The following is a 16054-nucleotide window of genomic DNA, read 5'->3' as shown; positions in this document are numbered from 1 at the left end:
TCAGTTGTTTCAGATTGGGAAATAAAGAATTCTTTATATGTTTTGTGGTTACTTGAGTAACATTCAAAAATGCAAGTATTTTGAACTCTCTAAATAAAACTCCATTTCATCCCTTTCCAAGTTAAGATTCATTCTTAATCTAGCAAACATCTGAGCATTTTGAATTCAGAAGTCTTCATTTTTATTTTGTAGAAATTATTTAAGCTTCAGAAAAGTAACCAAGTTTAGGAAGAATGCTCACTACTCATTTTGCATTGCTTACTTACAAAAAGATGCACACAAACAAGCAAAACAGAAGATCTGGACCTGTTCTTGAGTCAAAGGCCCTATATTCAGCCTGAAAATAATTTGTCCAACTTTCCTAAAGTTGATAAATGGGTCTTGGATGAAACTCTCAAGTTTAATCCTCTTCAGAATCTCTGAACAGAAGAACCCAGAGTTTAAACTCTTGTGGTCTGTGTGGATTTGAAGCTCCATTAGCAGTTCCTGTTAGCCTCTGCGAATTTGCCTCTCATCTTACTTTCTGAGAAAGTGATTTAATGGTAGTAAAGCTACTAGGGATATTCCCAAAGCTCTTCCATGTTTTCTTTAAGAAGCTTGAGGTTACACAGAGAATCCTATTAGACCTGTGCCACCCTATTGCAGACTTACCAGAGTCCTGATGGAAGGGGTGATAGTGGCAGAGCCACTGATATGGTGTGTGTGATGGAGTCTGGCACAGAAGGACACGCAGTCTGTACGTGTAGCCATGTTTGTAATCCTAGGGCCAGGGAAACCCAAATGAGAAATAGGCAAGTGAATCACAAAACACAGAAGTCAAACAGTCTAAATGAAAGAAAACTTGACAAGGGAAAAATATGTAATGTCAAGCAATACATGGTCATCCAGAATCTAACCATAGGTGTGGGCTGTGCTTAGCCTGAGAACACCAAACCACTTCTTAGACGTAGCAGTTGTCAAGGGAGAATTCGTTTTCCGGCCTACCTGCTCCTTTGGCAGCCCACCACAGGCCCCCTTCCAGCTGGACCCCGAGGCTGTGTCTCTCTCATAACGTTAACTTTAGCTCTGATGTGATGGAGGGGTCAGAGGACCCTTTCTACAGCCCAGCCCTTCCCTTGGCAGCCCCTTGGCAGCCCCACCCTAAGTGGACCCATAAGTTTCGTCTATCTCTAGCTATAAATAAGCTGAGGTTTGTAATGGGAAAGTAGTGCTTTTGCTAAGAGAAGGGGAAAAACCCCACCAATTCTAAGTTTGAGGAGGTTTTCAAGCAATTTTTTTGACAGCAGTTTCCAGCTGAGTGTTTTAACTCTTTCAGCTTACTGCCTTTGTCAGCTGCAGGCAGTGGACTTGATTCGGTTTCAAGTTGGGTTGTTATATGGGAAAATCCTGGCTAAATAAGATGTAGAGGCTTCCCTGGGGTCCCAACCTGCTTTTTCTGATTCCACTGCTCTCAGATTTCTTCCGGTGCCATACAAGGCGTGTATGAGCTCATCTACATTGAGCAGAACTGCTGCAAGGAACAGTAAAAACGTTTTGGCACAGAGCAGGGAGAGTGAGTCAGCCACCCAACCATGGACGGGTTCAGTGACGGCCCTTGTGATAATTGCATACCGTGGTTAGCAGAGGCAAAGAGGATGATGCATGAAGTTCTTGTTGCGTTAGTGTTCCCTCCTGAAAGTGTTGTTTTTGCGGGGTGGAGTACAGAGATATTGGAAAGGTTGGCGATATATCTGCTGCCAAGTTTCAAAAAAGTGACTACCGGCTGCCATCATCAAAGCAGCTACCGGATGTTGATCCCCTAATTCTGGCTAAACTCAATAGCAACAAAGGCAGCTATATTTTGTCTGCAGGACTATAGTTAGAAAAAAGTACAGTCAGAATCGCTAGATTTGGATCTAAGGAATGCAGTGCTTATTTGGACGAGTCTTCAAAAGCCACAACAAGGTACTACACCAAAGCCACAGTTCTGGGCTGCCAGATTCTGGCATTCAGGACAGTGATAAAAATAAAAGAGCTCTGTCTTGCTTTGTGCCATGCATTCTTGTGATTTCTTCAAGCAAACAAGGAGTTGGAACTCAGTGAATACACGTACAAACAAAGTAAGCTGTGTTCGGTATTCAGCAATGCTCGTTGAATAGTTTTGGGCATAGAGCCCACGGTAATGAATGGAAAACTTTGATCAGGACATCTGTGGCCTGCCCAGATAATTTCATGGGATCTACAATTCTGCCGGGAACATCTCTCGATGGCCCTGTTAACCAGGGATGTTGGAGCCTTTCTTCATTGTGTACATTCTCCCAGCACACTCGTGAAGTAGGAGTCATCAATTTTTATTGGATAGAAAGCTCTGAAATGGCTTATTCAAGGACATCTGAACCCTTAAGTTACCCTTACATTTATCCTGCCTCACTGGGAAAAAAAGTTTAACAGCTCTCTCTGGACGATGAGAAGATAAATGTTGAGAGCATTAAGTCAGAGGCTTGACTTCACTTCTAGCACACATAAGTCTCAGTTCCAGCTTGACTTTACATAACTCGCTGTAACAAACATCTTTTTTTTCTCTAGATTACAGTCATGGCAGTTCTGTGACTCCAAACTGTTCTCTCGATGTTGCTCACGAGGGTGGGTTTATCCATGAAAACTGTTGGTTTCTGGAGGATCATCATTTTTTCCCCTCTGTGTATTAGTGGTAAGAGGAGCCTTTTAAAAAGGCTGTGAAAATCATAATAACTGCCATCCCAAGAACCATGAAAACACTGCTGCACTGTAGGTGGCCCTTATAGATGTACTGAATTTTCACTTTAATTCCTGGCCCTTTTGCTTTGTTTTCAAATATTCTGTTTTACAAGTCATACTTGATTGATAAAGCACTGTCTGAAATAATCCCAAGGTGGCTGTTAGTTCTGGTCTGGTCACACACCCCCACCCCAGCAGTGACGTGTCGTAGAAACAAAGTCAGTCTCCTGCCTTTTCAGTAATGTTTTGGATTTCCTCTATAATGAAGAGAGCATGGTCATGGTATATTAAACAACTGGATAAGAGCAACATATACATTACCATTATTCTGCTTCTAGCTAAAGCTCCGAGACTAATATAGTGGAGAAGCCTCGCTAAGAATTTACTGATAGTTTTCTTTTGCCATAAATTCAGCCTAAAAAAAACCCCAGAACAGCTGAAATGGCACAGCCTTTGGCTGAGGAAAAAATAGGCACATTTATAATATCAAAGAAGATTTATGAAAATGCCCCAGCTGGATTTTGAAAAATGTAGGAGGGAATAGAGTAGAACAATTGCATTTCTGTTTATATTTGCCCAAGAAAGTAGCCCACTCTAAAGAAATGTTTACAGAAGTGAATGACTGAGAGAGTGTCTCTTAGAGGCAGCAGGTGTAAGGTGTCTGAAATTCCTTTGAGTTATAATTGCTTGTTAACAACAGGATTTTTTGGTAATTATTTCTGCTCACAATACACAGAAATTTAATGTACATTGTTTTACATGGAGAAGGTTTTAGAATACACCCTTTTTCTGCATTTACTTTATAATAAAGAAAAGGCCATGGTATAGTAAAAAAATGGGTAATAGCAAAATTTTCTTTAATTATTATTCCGCCACTAGAAAATGGAGAGCATTTTCTTACAAAACGGAAGACTTTTTATGCAAATGTTTATTCTATTTATAGCATTAAATAAAATTGCAAGAAGCCATCTTTCTGGCTGTAAAGACTGAGTGTAATGTTAAGAGGCAAGTCTAATTATTAACCCACAAATATTATTGAGGATTTTTGTACTGTTTAATAAATTATGCATTTTATGTTTAACTTGTGATATAAAATATGCATGAATCTAAAATCCACATCCAAACAAAGCAAGCTTCTACTTTACCTAAGTTTGTTGTACTTCTAAATTTTATGTTTTGAGTCTTTGGTTCTAAATACCAAGATGAAATTACTCAGAGCGTTAGCATCTATTTTTTCAGAGGCAGTCATGATGCTGAGACCCTGCTATAACAACATCGTTTAACAGCCATTCTTCTCATGTCCTGTAGAAATGTATTTGTAAGCGTCATGAGCTGCTAGCAAAAGCTGACTTTTTAATAGCAGCCACTATCCATCCTTTTATTGAATGTGATTTAATGACATTTGTTTGATGGCGCGTTCAAATAAAGTAATGGCCTCTTTTTATATGTAAGTGCTGGTTTTATCCGTAGTTTATTTTCATTGTGCTTTGCATAAATGTACTGCTGATGTGCATTACAATAAAATGAAATGTTTTAGGAACACTTGGTTTCATCCTAAACATTAGCCAGGCCATAATGCACTGATAATCATCAAAACTCTAGATGTAGTAGAGATCTAGCATTGTGTAGCTCCATAATTCTCAGCCCAAAATGCACACACAACTGCAGCACCCTCGAAGCATTGTTTCTTTCCACGGCTGTCTTAGGAGCCGATTGCTGCACAGATCCCTCTGTATCGTCAGCGTGAAAGTCACAGTAATTCCACTCAAAACCACAGCTTCAAGTAAATGCAGTGTTCGTGAAAGATCTTTGCCCACAAGCTGCACTCAGAAGATTCTGAATTAATTAATGATTAATTAACATCTGTGTGTCGTAGTTGCCCATATGCCAAGAGGGAGAGGAGAGGATACTGTGAGAAATAGAGACAGGGCTGTGCCAAGAACAGTGCCTTTTCGAAAAACTTTGTTCAGGATACTGGTCACTCAACCTGAGCGCAGTCATGGTTCCAGCTTGTTTTATGAACCGGCCCAGTCCAGCTGTAGAGCGGAGTTAAAGATTCCCTTTTATAATATAAACTGGAATCATGTTCTCAGTTCAGGGAAAATTCTTTGATTCTTGTTTGCTGATAAAGTTATATTTGTTGTGGAATCATGGGCTTATTTTGAACAGTAATCTGAAGATGTGATGTGCCAACAACTGTTATCCTATGTCACTGTTGGAAGAAGAGAAACTTACTCTCTCAGTTAATAACTCTCTCAGTTTTTAAATCTTATGCATATTACAAACACCCTATTCTTGTTTAATGTTATTTTAGTTTTTTTGTTGTGTGTTTATCTTTAAAATAAATGTTAGTTAGATATGACTCCAGAGAAAGGTATCAAACATACATTTATGCATTGAACTTCAGTTTCAGAACAGACCTGCTAATATTAGGAACTGTCATAGATAAAATTTACTGCCTTGAAAATGTTATAATTTTCATTTCCTCATCCTTTTGCTCAAAAACCTGGAAATGAAAGAAGTTTTTTCATAAAGATCTAATGATAGCTATAAACCCTAGAAACAAAAAATATGTTTAAGATGATAGAATTTTCTTTTGGTAGACCCATAATAAAGCCCATACAGAGAGACAGCCCAGTGTATCTGGTAGATTTCTATAGTTCTAAAATGGGCCCATATTTAGCTTTACGTTACTGCTTAGAAGCCAAGTTCCAAAAAGCCATAACAGTGGCTACTGTTCTTTCCCTTAGGGTCCGAACAAGGAAATCCAATGTTTTCTGGTCAGCAGTAGGCATTCCACTTTGTAATCGGACACTCTTCATTCCCCTCCTCTCCAAGACAGTAAACCAAAAAATTAAAGGCAAAATAGATTTTCAAATCGTGTAGCATTTGCAAATCCTCACACACCTTTAATGATTTGTTGGCACGTACAAACCAAAAGCTTCATGACCTGGCCTTTCTCTTGTCAGTTCCTGCTCTCATCACGTCATCTAGTCGTGCACATTTCACTGAGAATTCATACTTTCACGTTTCTCTGATTTCAGCCCTATTGTTCCAAACTCTTGAGGAATAGTAAGAGTCATAGAAGAGCCAAGATCTTCATGTTAGGAGGCTGATATAGCTTTACTGTAGCCAACTGAGCTATGCTAATTTATACCAGTAAGTACTATGCAGTTATTAGAAAGATATTAGTCCCTTTTTTCTATTTTTTTATTTCTGGTCTCTAGCAAGCATGTAACGGTGGCATGCTTCTGTGTATTTATGTAGCGGTAACAATTGGATCTTTTCATGCTTGGAGTGAGTAACTCAACTCTAGTCAGTCTGTAATTTCTTTCTGACAGACTCGTTATTTCTCTGCCGATGATGTGGTGATGGTTAAGGCCAGCTATACAATTTAAAAACAGGCAATTTTTTTGTGAGCACAGTATGTCTATCCAAGCACACTTCTGTCCTAACAGCGCATAAGCCTGCTCATCTGATGACCACTGGCTGCATCCATTGTAGAATGTGGTTGTAACACACTGGGTAGAGCAAGCATGTTGCCATAGTTTACTTGCTGCTATCATTGCTGTTTATTCATCTTTCTGTGATGCTATAAATGTTGGATATATATTTTTACAATGGTCATTGCAAAGTCTGTGGACTCTGGACTAAGCAAATTATCCAGTTGCTTTGGCTGCTTGTTGTCATTTAGGATTTGTTCAAGTTCACGCTGGTGTCAGCATGCCCTCTGACTTCATTGGAAGACCTCAGTGCTATTTGAAAAAAATCAGATTATTGGCAATGAAAAACTTATCAAGCATGACATGAGCTGCAAACTCAGTTGGAACTGTGTCAACTTCTGTAAGACTTGTTTGTAGTAGGAACAAATGTAGTAAGGAGAACAGTATTAGGAAATCTCTGGTTGCTCTTCTCTGTGCTTTCAATGTATGTGCTGCACTTTATCCACATACATTGAATTTATGCATCCTTAGTCACTTCTGTGACTAATCTGTTAGAGATGCTTTTGAAGAGAGATTGATTTTTGGAACATTTCTTAAAACTGTGATATTTGCTGGACTTGCATAGGAAGTTCTGAGAAGTTCACTCCTGCAGCTAGTGCAAATTTCTTGGGAAATCATAGCAAGGTTTTGGTGAATTCTTACACCTTGAGTTTGAGTACATCCCTGTAGTTGACACCTTTGCTGTATGACATTTAGCTTGCATCCATACCGGAACAGTTTCAGAAACTATTCATGTAAGTTAGCAAAATAAAAGCCTGCACATTACTGTATGTTTACTGTAAGGAGATTGCAACAGTAAATTCCAGCACAATGACTTTATGCCCATAGGAAATGATGTGGGTATTGTTTGTTATCACTCTTATCAGTGAATGTTATACAGCTGAAATTTATGCATTGCCTACAAAGCAGAGACGGATTTAGAAGAGAATGCATTGGCAATTACTACACCCCATTCTTAACAGGTCCACTACCTTAGACTCTCTGCACCACTTTCTGAAATCAGCTGCTGGGAAGAAGGAACACTGGCAGTAGCGTAGGGAGGTGCAGTCTCAGGCTCTGCACTCTGTTAATTAGGAGCCTGAGACTCATGGTTAATGGTGATTAATGTTTTTTGCTAGTTTCTTCCTTGTGGGAAAAGATCACATAAAGCTGAAGTACTTTCAAATAACTATTGATATTAATTAATGATTTTTTTTTAAAAAAAGTTATTTCTAAATTTGTTACCGACAAATTAAGAGTAAAACTCTCATCAGAGAGTGTGTCATTTAATTAAATCAGATGAACATAACTGCACCTAACTGTTGTAACTGCTTCTTTTTCTCACACTGTTGTTTTATTTTTTTAAACTTCAAAGTCTCCAAATTCCTCCTGATTGATGCACTGATATTTTAACAATGTCTTTGTTGTGTACTGCAATCAGACAAGTGCTAATCCCCTTGAGGAATCTGGCAGGGCTGTGGGAATCTTCCAGCCATAATTGTATCTCTATCGCAAATGTGATGATATTGGCAACTACAGCTGAGTTGACAGAATGTGCTGTTGTTGTTGAGGTGGATTATATCAACTTTTTCTATTGACTCACGAGTCTAAGGGTCGCTCATTTATGCATTCTTCACTGTCTCTGGTAGGGGTTTTTTTGGTACTGTTCTGGAAGATGTTAGAGATACAAACGCCTGCTATATTTAAACAAAGAAAGACTGTAATCAGAAAAACTAAAAGGAAAAGCCAACAGGAAATCCTAATTATATAGTTAAAATTAAATTACTAGAGAAAAAAAAGGATGGTGAATTCTAATCAGTGAAACTGAATTTTAATGGTGTACTAATGGGGTAAAAAAGACATCTTTCATTTTTACTAGTTTGAACATTAAGAGAAAAATAAAGCAATATAAAGATGCTGAATGTAGTTCCACTTACTGTACAACCATGTTACCTCAAGTCTTTTATTTACTTATTCAATTGTTTACAAGTTATTTTAGCTGAACACTTTAATATGTTTGTTTTTCTTTAACAGTTTCTAAGTGCAGAATAATTCCATTGTAAACTAATTTTTGGGGCAAAGGATGTTGCAGATGATTCATTAAATGCCTAAATGTGTAACCTCCTCATATTTATTCAGTTTTTGGATCTCTGTCTCAAACCATGATCATAATTTCTTCAAATTCTGGCACGGAACATCCATTTCTCTGGTAATAAACAGGGTTCCCCCAAATACAGGGAAAAAAATTCTGATTTTTATTCTTGTGAGTTACTCTACAGTTCTTCTTTCTCTGTATTTATATAAGAAAAATGGAAGATACCTGTCATTCAAATGATCTAGTAGACCTATAAGTTGCAAAATATTTATTCACAGGATTTTATATTCTATGACCAGACTATGAAGAAATAAATTCTGTTTGCTGTTTTGTTGTTGTTTTGTTTTTTTTTTTAAAGAGGGAGTGGTTAATTTATTCTGATTATAATAGCACTAATGGCGGTTCAGGGCCATTACAGTTCTTTAATTAAATTGAAAGACGAGAGGAAAAAAGGACCCTTATTTGTTTTACTGCGTATACTCTAACAGGGCTCCCTGAAGTCCACTTGGCCTACAATCAGTTTCAGAAAGACATGATTTGGCTCAGAGTCAGATGTTTCAATTGAAATCAGATAGCCAAAACCACAAGAATCTAACTTGTTAGAAATGGTGACTGTTCCAAAAATTTGAATCCACAAGACTGGCATACACACAGTAAGTAGAGGACATACATAAAAGCTTCTGCTCTACCCTTAGCTTAGGGTTTTTTTAGTTTTGCTGCTGTTACATCATTGGGAAACCATGTGCACTTTGCCATACGAGGCTGGTCTTTGTTGTTTGCTGTTCCAAAGCCAGAATATATATTGTGTATATTAATAGTGGCTTTAATCCTAATTTTCACTGTGTAGTACTTGGTCTGAAACTGCTGCATGGAACCATTTCTTAATGACCTTGTACCATCTCCTGTCCTCCCACAGCGCTCAGAATGACCAGGCATACTAAGCGTGTCCCTGCTGCACTGTGAATTCCCAGACAAAACATGCCTTTATCGGAGCAAAGAGGGCTAATTCTTCTTAGTTTCCTGAATTATACTTGGAATTTTCTTCTTTAGGAGTTTCTCCAAGTGCTGTCTCAACGATTTGTAACCAAATGTGACTCCCAGGAAAGACCATCAACTGAATTAGTTTTGATGTTAAGATACGACTTCTGCTTACTTGTCATGCAGTGACTTTGCAAATGTGCCTACCACTTTCCTGTGTAACCGTCCCCCAACTACCAAATAAGAAAAGGCTGGAAAAAAACTCTTTAAGAGAAAGCTGAAATTTGCCATTTTGTTAAAATTACCTCACCTAGCAAAAAACACATATTTTAAAGGTTTCAGTGGGATAGTTAGCCGGGATATTACTGTGTGGTGGCCAGCACAGTATTATTTTGTGAACTACAGCTGATGTACTATATAATTATTGAATTTGGCTATGATGCCAAGCCCTAAGGTGTAGGTAATAGCTAAGTATGATCATTATACAATGAAACTACAATTTCTGTTATTTTGGCTTTGCATGTCAGAATTTTCGTTATTCACTACAGCTCTTTACGGATGTTTTGATACTGCAGGAAAAACATGGACTAATGACTATGCAAGCTACTTTTGGTCAATATGTACCTTATTTTTCTCTGTAATTAGTTTCTTCCTCTCTCTTTCCTCTTGAGTTTATTAGCCCTATAATTATCGTCATTAACAACGTTTACTTTTAATCAGTTGTGGTATTCTAATTCTCATTTCTTATTTCTTTTTCCTTATTATTCTCAATAATTACAGTGTCCTTGCAGTATCAGTACCATCTGCAGCTAAATGGAAATACTGGGTTTCCAAGCTATTATTTTGATTCCATCTTATCTGTTCAAATAATGAAAGCACGAATTCCTAGGACTAATCACTGTGGTGTTTCATTAATGTTATCTCCAGCTAAGCATTTTCATTTGTGTTTTAATGTAGATCATTCATCACTTCTTGAAAAGCTAATTTAATTCTTATAGAGATGAAAAACATAAAAATGCAATTTAAAGTTTTCTACTTACTCACAAAATAGTTAAAGATGCAGCGTGACTTGCCAACACTCATTTAGCACGTGAGAGAATCTTTGAGAAATAAAAGGCTGGTTTAGTGCTTGTAAGTGTGTGATCCAAGAGATCATGAATTAACTGTCTTTAACAAGGATAGCTATTGCGGAAACAAGTTTTATGCTGCAGTCAGAACTGACCATAAGACGGGAATAAGATTATTTGATTATTTCACAGAGACAAGGCAATTGACTCATCAGAAGACAGGGTTACCCCTGAACATACACAGATTCAAACGAATGGCCTAGAAGAGAAATTTATATCCCTTGTAGGGAGATGGTGCAGTAGTAGTGTAGTGCAGTGTCGATAATTTTAAGGGCTGCGAAAAAAATGACCTTTTTCCATGAGAGCCATCAACCTATTTTAAGACAAGGATTCAAATACTGAGTTTTTATAATGTGGCAAGGAAAAGCCTGAGTTAAAGATTCCAACAGATCTCCATGCTAACATACACAGATACGCACCTGAAGGGTAAATAAGCAATAAGGTGAAAGAAAGTGTTACGAAAATACCAGTCTCTTTATTTTAAAGGAAAGTCAAGGGTAATGAAAAATACGGATTTTAGAATAGGGATGCATCCCTAAAAAAGTTTAGTAGCCTGTGGTCCAGAATCCTCAACCTCTAGACCAGCAAAAGCTCCTATTTAGGTCTCATCTATTTATATTGAGGCTGATTTTCACATTCTTTTAAAGTTGATACAGAGATACCATATCAAACAAAGTGATGGATTCAGCTTCCAGTGAATAAATGGAGAAAGACAATGCTCTCTACAGGGAAATGCCATAAATCCTAATTATCAAGCTCCTTCAGCAGGATTTTCTCAGTCATTAAACTGGTTTTTGCAGTTTGTTTTAGCCAGCATTCTGGTCAGCACAACACTTTATTGCTATAAACCAGTAAGCTCAATTACATGGAATTTAAAACCAAAACACTCAATGTTTTGTGGCTTAATAATAAATACAAGCTATTATTAAGTTGAAATACAAAGTTAGAGTATTACTTTACAGAAATACCATTTTGTAATGAAAAGGCACAATATTTTTGAAGAAGCTTCATGCAGCACTATGCTCTATGTGAAGACAACCACTTTAATGTGTTATATAAAAAAAAAAGTTTATTGCATTCATTTGGCTTTACGTTATTATAAAAAAAAAAAGAATTCTATTACTTTGTCATTAACAGCTTCAGGTACCAGAACAATTGTAAACGTGCTAACACAAATTTTGGGTTTTTTTCTAGACTCCTGTTTGAGCTTTCTGAACAACTTCTGAGGTTATACGTTTTCTTCAAAATAATGCAAAATTAGCAAGTTTGTTTGCTAGTTTTAAGCAAATGTTTGCTCACTCTTCCGAGTTTATTCAGTATATGCTCTTCAAAGTGTCTAATGTTTCACTGACTGTCTTAAATTTAGTGTTGTATGCTGCACTGCACAATGAAATCTCATTTCAAAAGCTTTTGAATTTTTAAAGTATCAAGCATAAACCTCTTTGTACATCTTACATAAATTTTTTCTGTTAAAATTCAAAACACATGGCCATGTCCCAAGGAAGCTAATACTATAATACTCTGTAGTTTGCCCAGTTACAAGGAAATTGCCACATTGTAACTGTTAGTACTTAATTGTGATGAGTGATTGACAGAGAAAAGCCTCCTGGTGTGAGTTGGTGCTGGTGTCAGTAAACAGGCCATATCAAAAATACAGGGTTCAAGTTTAAAAGGTATTTTCCTGATTAGTTTACAAATCTTTTCTTTTAGCAATAGCCAGGTTCTTCCAAGTCATATAGACTGTATTTGATCCTCCACATTAAAAGATCGTTCCCAAATTAATGTCAATATATACTATGCATATCTTCCGTTCTTTGGAAGAGACATGCTGTTGTGTGCCCCCAGGCTGCTTAGGACATCTGAATCTCTTTAATCTGACACATGTCAGATTAGTACTCTAGTGAGGCCATAAACATGAACGTGATGTAGCCCCACAGGATGTGAAGGATGCGTTAATGCTATTGCCGGGGTTTTTTTGAGAGAGTTGCTCTAACCTGTAACTTTATTATTTTCAATTAATATTTAATGGGTGTTGCAGGTATTTTACAGCTAAAACTGTCTCAAGGTTATTTTTAAATTATGTATTACGTGCTCACTGCCTTCTGGAAACATGAAATCTTAATGAAGATGTCCTCCAAAGGTTAATTTTTTGAATCTTGAGTGTATTGGAATAGTTTGTGGACAGGTCCAAACAGATGGAGAAAGAGTTACTTCTCAGGAAGCTCAAATTTAAACACAGAACAACTCTTCCTGCGTTTTTTTTGTTTATTTTCAGATTTCTGGTTTAACCGAAATATATAGTGTTGGCAAAAGCACTAGACTGCATGCTTTCCAATTTGGCTTTACAGTCAATAAGCTTCAAAACAGAAAGTAAATGCTTCTGAGGGAGAAAGAAGGATCAAGCTGAAAGTGTGATTCAAGACAGTATAGCTAAACGTATACATGTAAATGAGAATTCCATCCTTCTTTTACACAGTCTGGAAATAAAAAGCTGATAGATTGAGCCTGTTATGGAATTTCATTTTGGAGATGGATGTGATCATTTCATATTATCCATATTGAGAAGTCGGGAGGGTTCCAATACATTTGTGATAAGAGCAGGAAAGGAAAATAGTGTGAAACTACAGCCACATGAGACAAGAAAGAGAAAGGATTTCAAAAACATCCTAAAGTACTGTATTACAGATGGCTGACAAGTAAAGAAGATGAGGATAGACCACTATTTTGGACTTCTGGACTGGAAGGCATCATTATATCTTCTGTAAGAACAGTTTTATTAGAGTGCAAGGTGTGGAAATGCAGTAGTCTACAGGACAAAGAAAACAATGAAGGGAAACCCAACAAAACCCAGTCTGCATCATCATTTTTTCCTCCTTTTCCATCCTGGCAATGCCATGGTCAGTGTGTACAATCCTGAGCATCCAGATAAGCATAAAATATGCTAGGAATCAACTTCCCATCCTTGAATGTGGGGAATGTGTGGAAATTAGCTCAAAAGCAGCACAAACTGCCAGTGGGAGTAGTCGGTGTCTGTAACTGCTCTGATTTGTGCTGCTCTGGGTCTCACTGACACCCCGCATGGAGCTTAGGAAGCCTTAGTGTAATTATGGCTGAGTTATTCCCTAGGCAGGATTGCTCATTGGGATGCCCATTTTAATTCTGAAAAATGTTTCAAGCAGTTATTCTAGAACAGGGGTTATGGACTAGAACCCTGTTTCACTGAATTTTTTTGGATAGTTGGGTGAATCTTCCTAATTCTTAAGCAATTTCTTCAAGTTTTAAATTGCTTAGAAAAACTTGGCAGTTTCCTATCTCTAATGATGTTAGCACTGATGAATGAAAAATATTAAATAATTTTGAGATACATAATTCCTAGAAATAGCACTAGACTATTTCCTTTTATAATTTGTAACACAGCCAGTAGAACTGTAGGATATTTTGGACAAAGTCCTAGAAAATGCCTCATTTGTGATGAATAAGCTAGTAGTTGAAGAACGTATCGCAGTTGCTTTTTTCAAATGGATATATGAGCTGATAGAGTAATTCAAATATTATATGCATTGTGTCCTGCTCAAGGTCATTAAATCATTTGACTGTATATGTTTTCTCTTAGCACTTCTTAGGACATGAAAAGAGATTTTAAGACATTAGAAGAGAAATAAATTAGCATAGCTGGGTATTAACGTGGGAATTTCAATAGATGAATGTCATATTTAAAACCTGGCCTCTTTAATTATTTATTCCTAATGGATGTCTCGGTTTGTTCAGTAGAAAGGATACTGCTAATTTAAGTTCCCATGAATCACTGCCTCAAAGTGCACTTAAAAATATTCTGTGTCGTAGAGCCCCAAATTATGGGAAAGGAGATAAACCAGCTGTTACTGCTGTTGTATCAGGCAACATTTATTTGGCTAGACAGCTTTTTTTCATACTACTTACAATAATATGTGTTTCAAAAATACAGATTAGACACAGTGATAAATCTGGATCCCTTCAGTAAGCCTGAGTGTCTGCATTTAATTAGAGCCTTCTTAAAATACAGTGGTGGATTCCTGCTTGTACCACACTGGCTGAGTCCCAAATTAGTTTAACAATTACTGTCCCCAAAACACCCAGCTTGGTTCAGAGCTGGAATATGAGACCTCAGAATACTCTACCAGGGTCAACAGATATCTCCTGACACCCACTAAAGGCCTTCGTCTCTTCTCATGTTGCCTTTTTTTTAAAGGTCTCAGTCTATGAGACACTCTGTTTTAACTGTCCTTATTTCTTCCATTTGTTTTTATTTTGATGAATGCATGCTGCTGCCTTGCATTGGTCTGCATGTCTGGAAGAGTGTTTTCTTCATCACTTTCCCATGGAAGATCTAAGCAGCTCTGTCCTTTGTCCGCTTTACTTGTTCCTAGTATCAAAATAATCTGCATGCTATTAAACTAACTTTCCTGAGTCACCCTAGACTTCTTTCTCCAGTAGAAACAAAAATCTCAAGATATCTCTCTGGATATTTTGGAATTAAGCCATCAATTCAAATTCAGTTTGGTTAAAGACAGCTCCCAGCCTTTCCTTCCAAACCTTCCTCCCATTTCCTTTCTCTCTGCAGACAACATCTCCATGCTTTCTGCCACACAGCACTGATCTCTCCCTATGTCCTCACATGCAGATAGTCTAGATATTGTACATTGATTCTGTACGTAATAACTTTGAGATAGTATGTTTTCTGTCTATCCATGGCTAAAACTCTCACATAAACTTTATTTTGCATCTGAACTACAAAATTCCTTTTCTCTGAACTTGATAGATTCAATATGATACTGCTGTTATCCACTCAGGATGCTGTTGCATCCTTTTTTTATTACCTACAACATAAGGTACTAATTTTGAATGTCTTTTTCAGCTTAACCACAGCCTCTTCTCATCTCTCATTTGTTACCAAAGTGTCCATTATATTACAAACAATCCGTGATGATTGATTTGGGCTTTTTTTTTTTTTTGACAAAATGATACTTTTGTCAAAAATGCTGATCAGTAGTTGATATTGTTACTTAGTTCTCAGCATCCTTCTGCTTGTCTGTGCCTAGGCATTGGGGTTTTTGTCTGATCTGCTTAGAGTGTAAGATGGTTCTCATTTTACTGTGTGTTTATAGTACAGTGTGAGTATTATCCATGACCAAGGTTCCTACAAGCCATGGTAAAACAAGTTGTAACAGATGGGTTTCCCCATTTTTCAGATGTCCTTTTTTTTTTTTTTTTTTTTTGGTCCGTACTGTCCCTGGCTATAGAGTAGAGGGATCAGATTCTTTTCTGTAACACCATATGCTGGTTGTCACTAGAGGAATGAACTACTAAAAAATTAAATGTCATAACTAAGCACTTACAGGAACTGAGATTTCTGAAGCTGTAAACAAAAACAAGCATTACAAGAGAAAGATACATTTTCTTGGAGATCTATCTCAGCTGATGTTTTACATCTTACTTTCCTTTGGGGTAGAAGAACAAACAAACCGCAATAAAATAACACCCATGCCCTCACTCATGGGTTCCCTCCGACTCTTCCACAGTTGAGTCCTCTCTTTTGTATATTTCCCACCATTTTCTGTCTCCTTAACTCCTCTCTTTCCATTTTCATTGGAGTTCTT

Source organism: Calonectris borealis, chromosome Z (assembly GCF_964195595.1).
Source record: "Calonectris borealis chromosome Z, bCalBor7.hap1.2, whole genome shotgun sequence".
Lineage (NCBI taxonomy): Eukaryota > Metazoa > Chordata > Aves > Procellariiformes > Procellariidae > Calonectris > Calonectris borealis.
The sequence above is the reverse complement of the archived record's forward strand: the minus strand, read 5'-3'. Positions refer to the sequence as shown.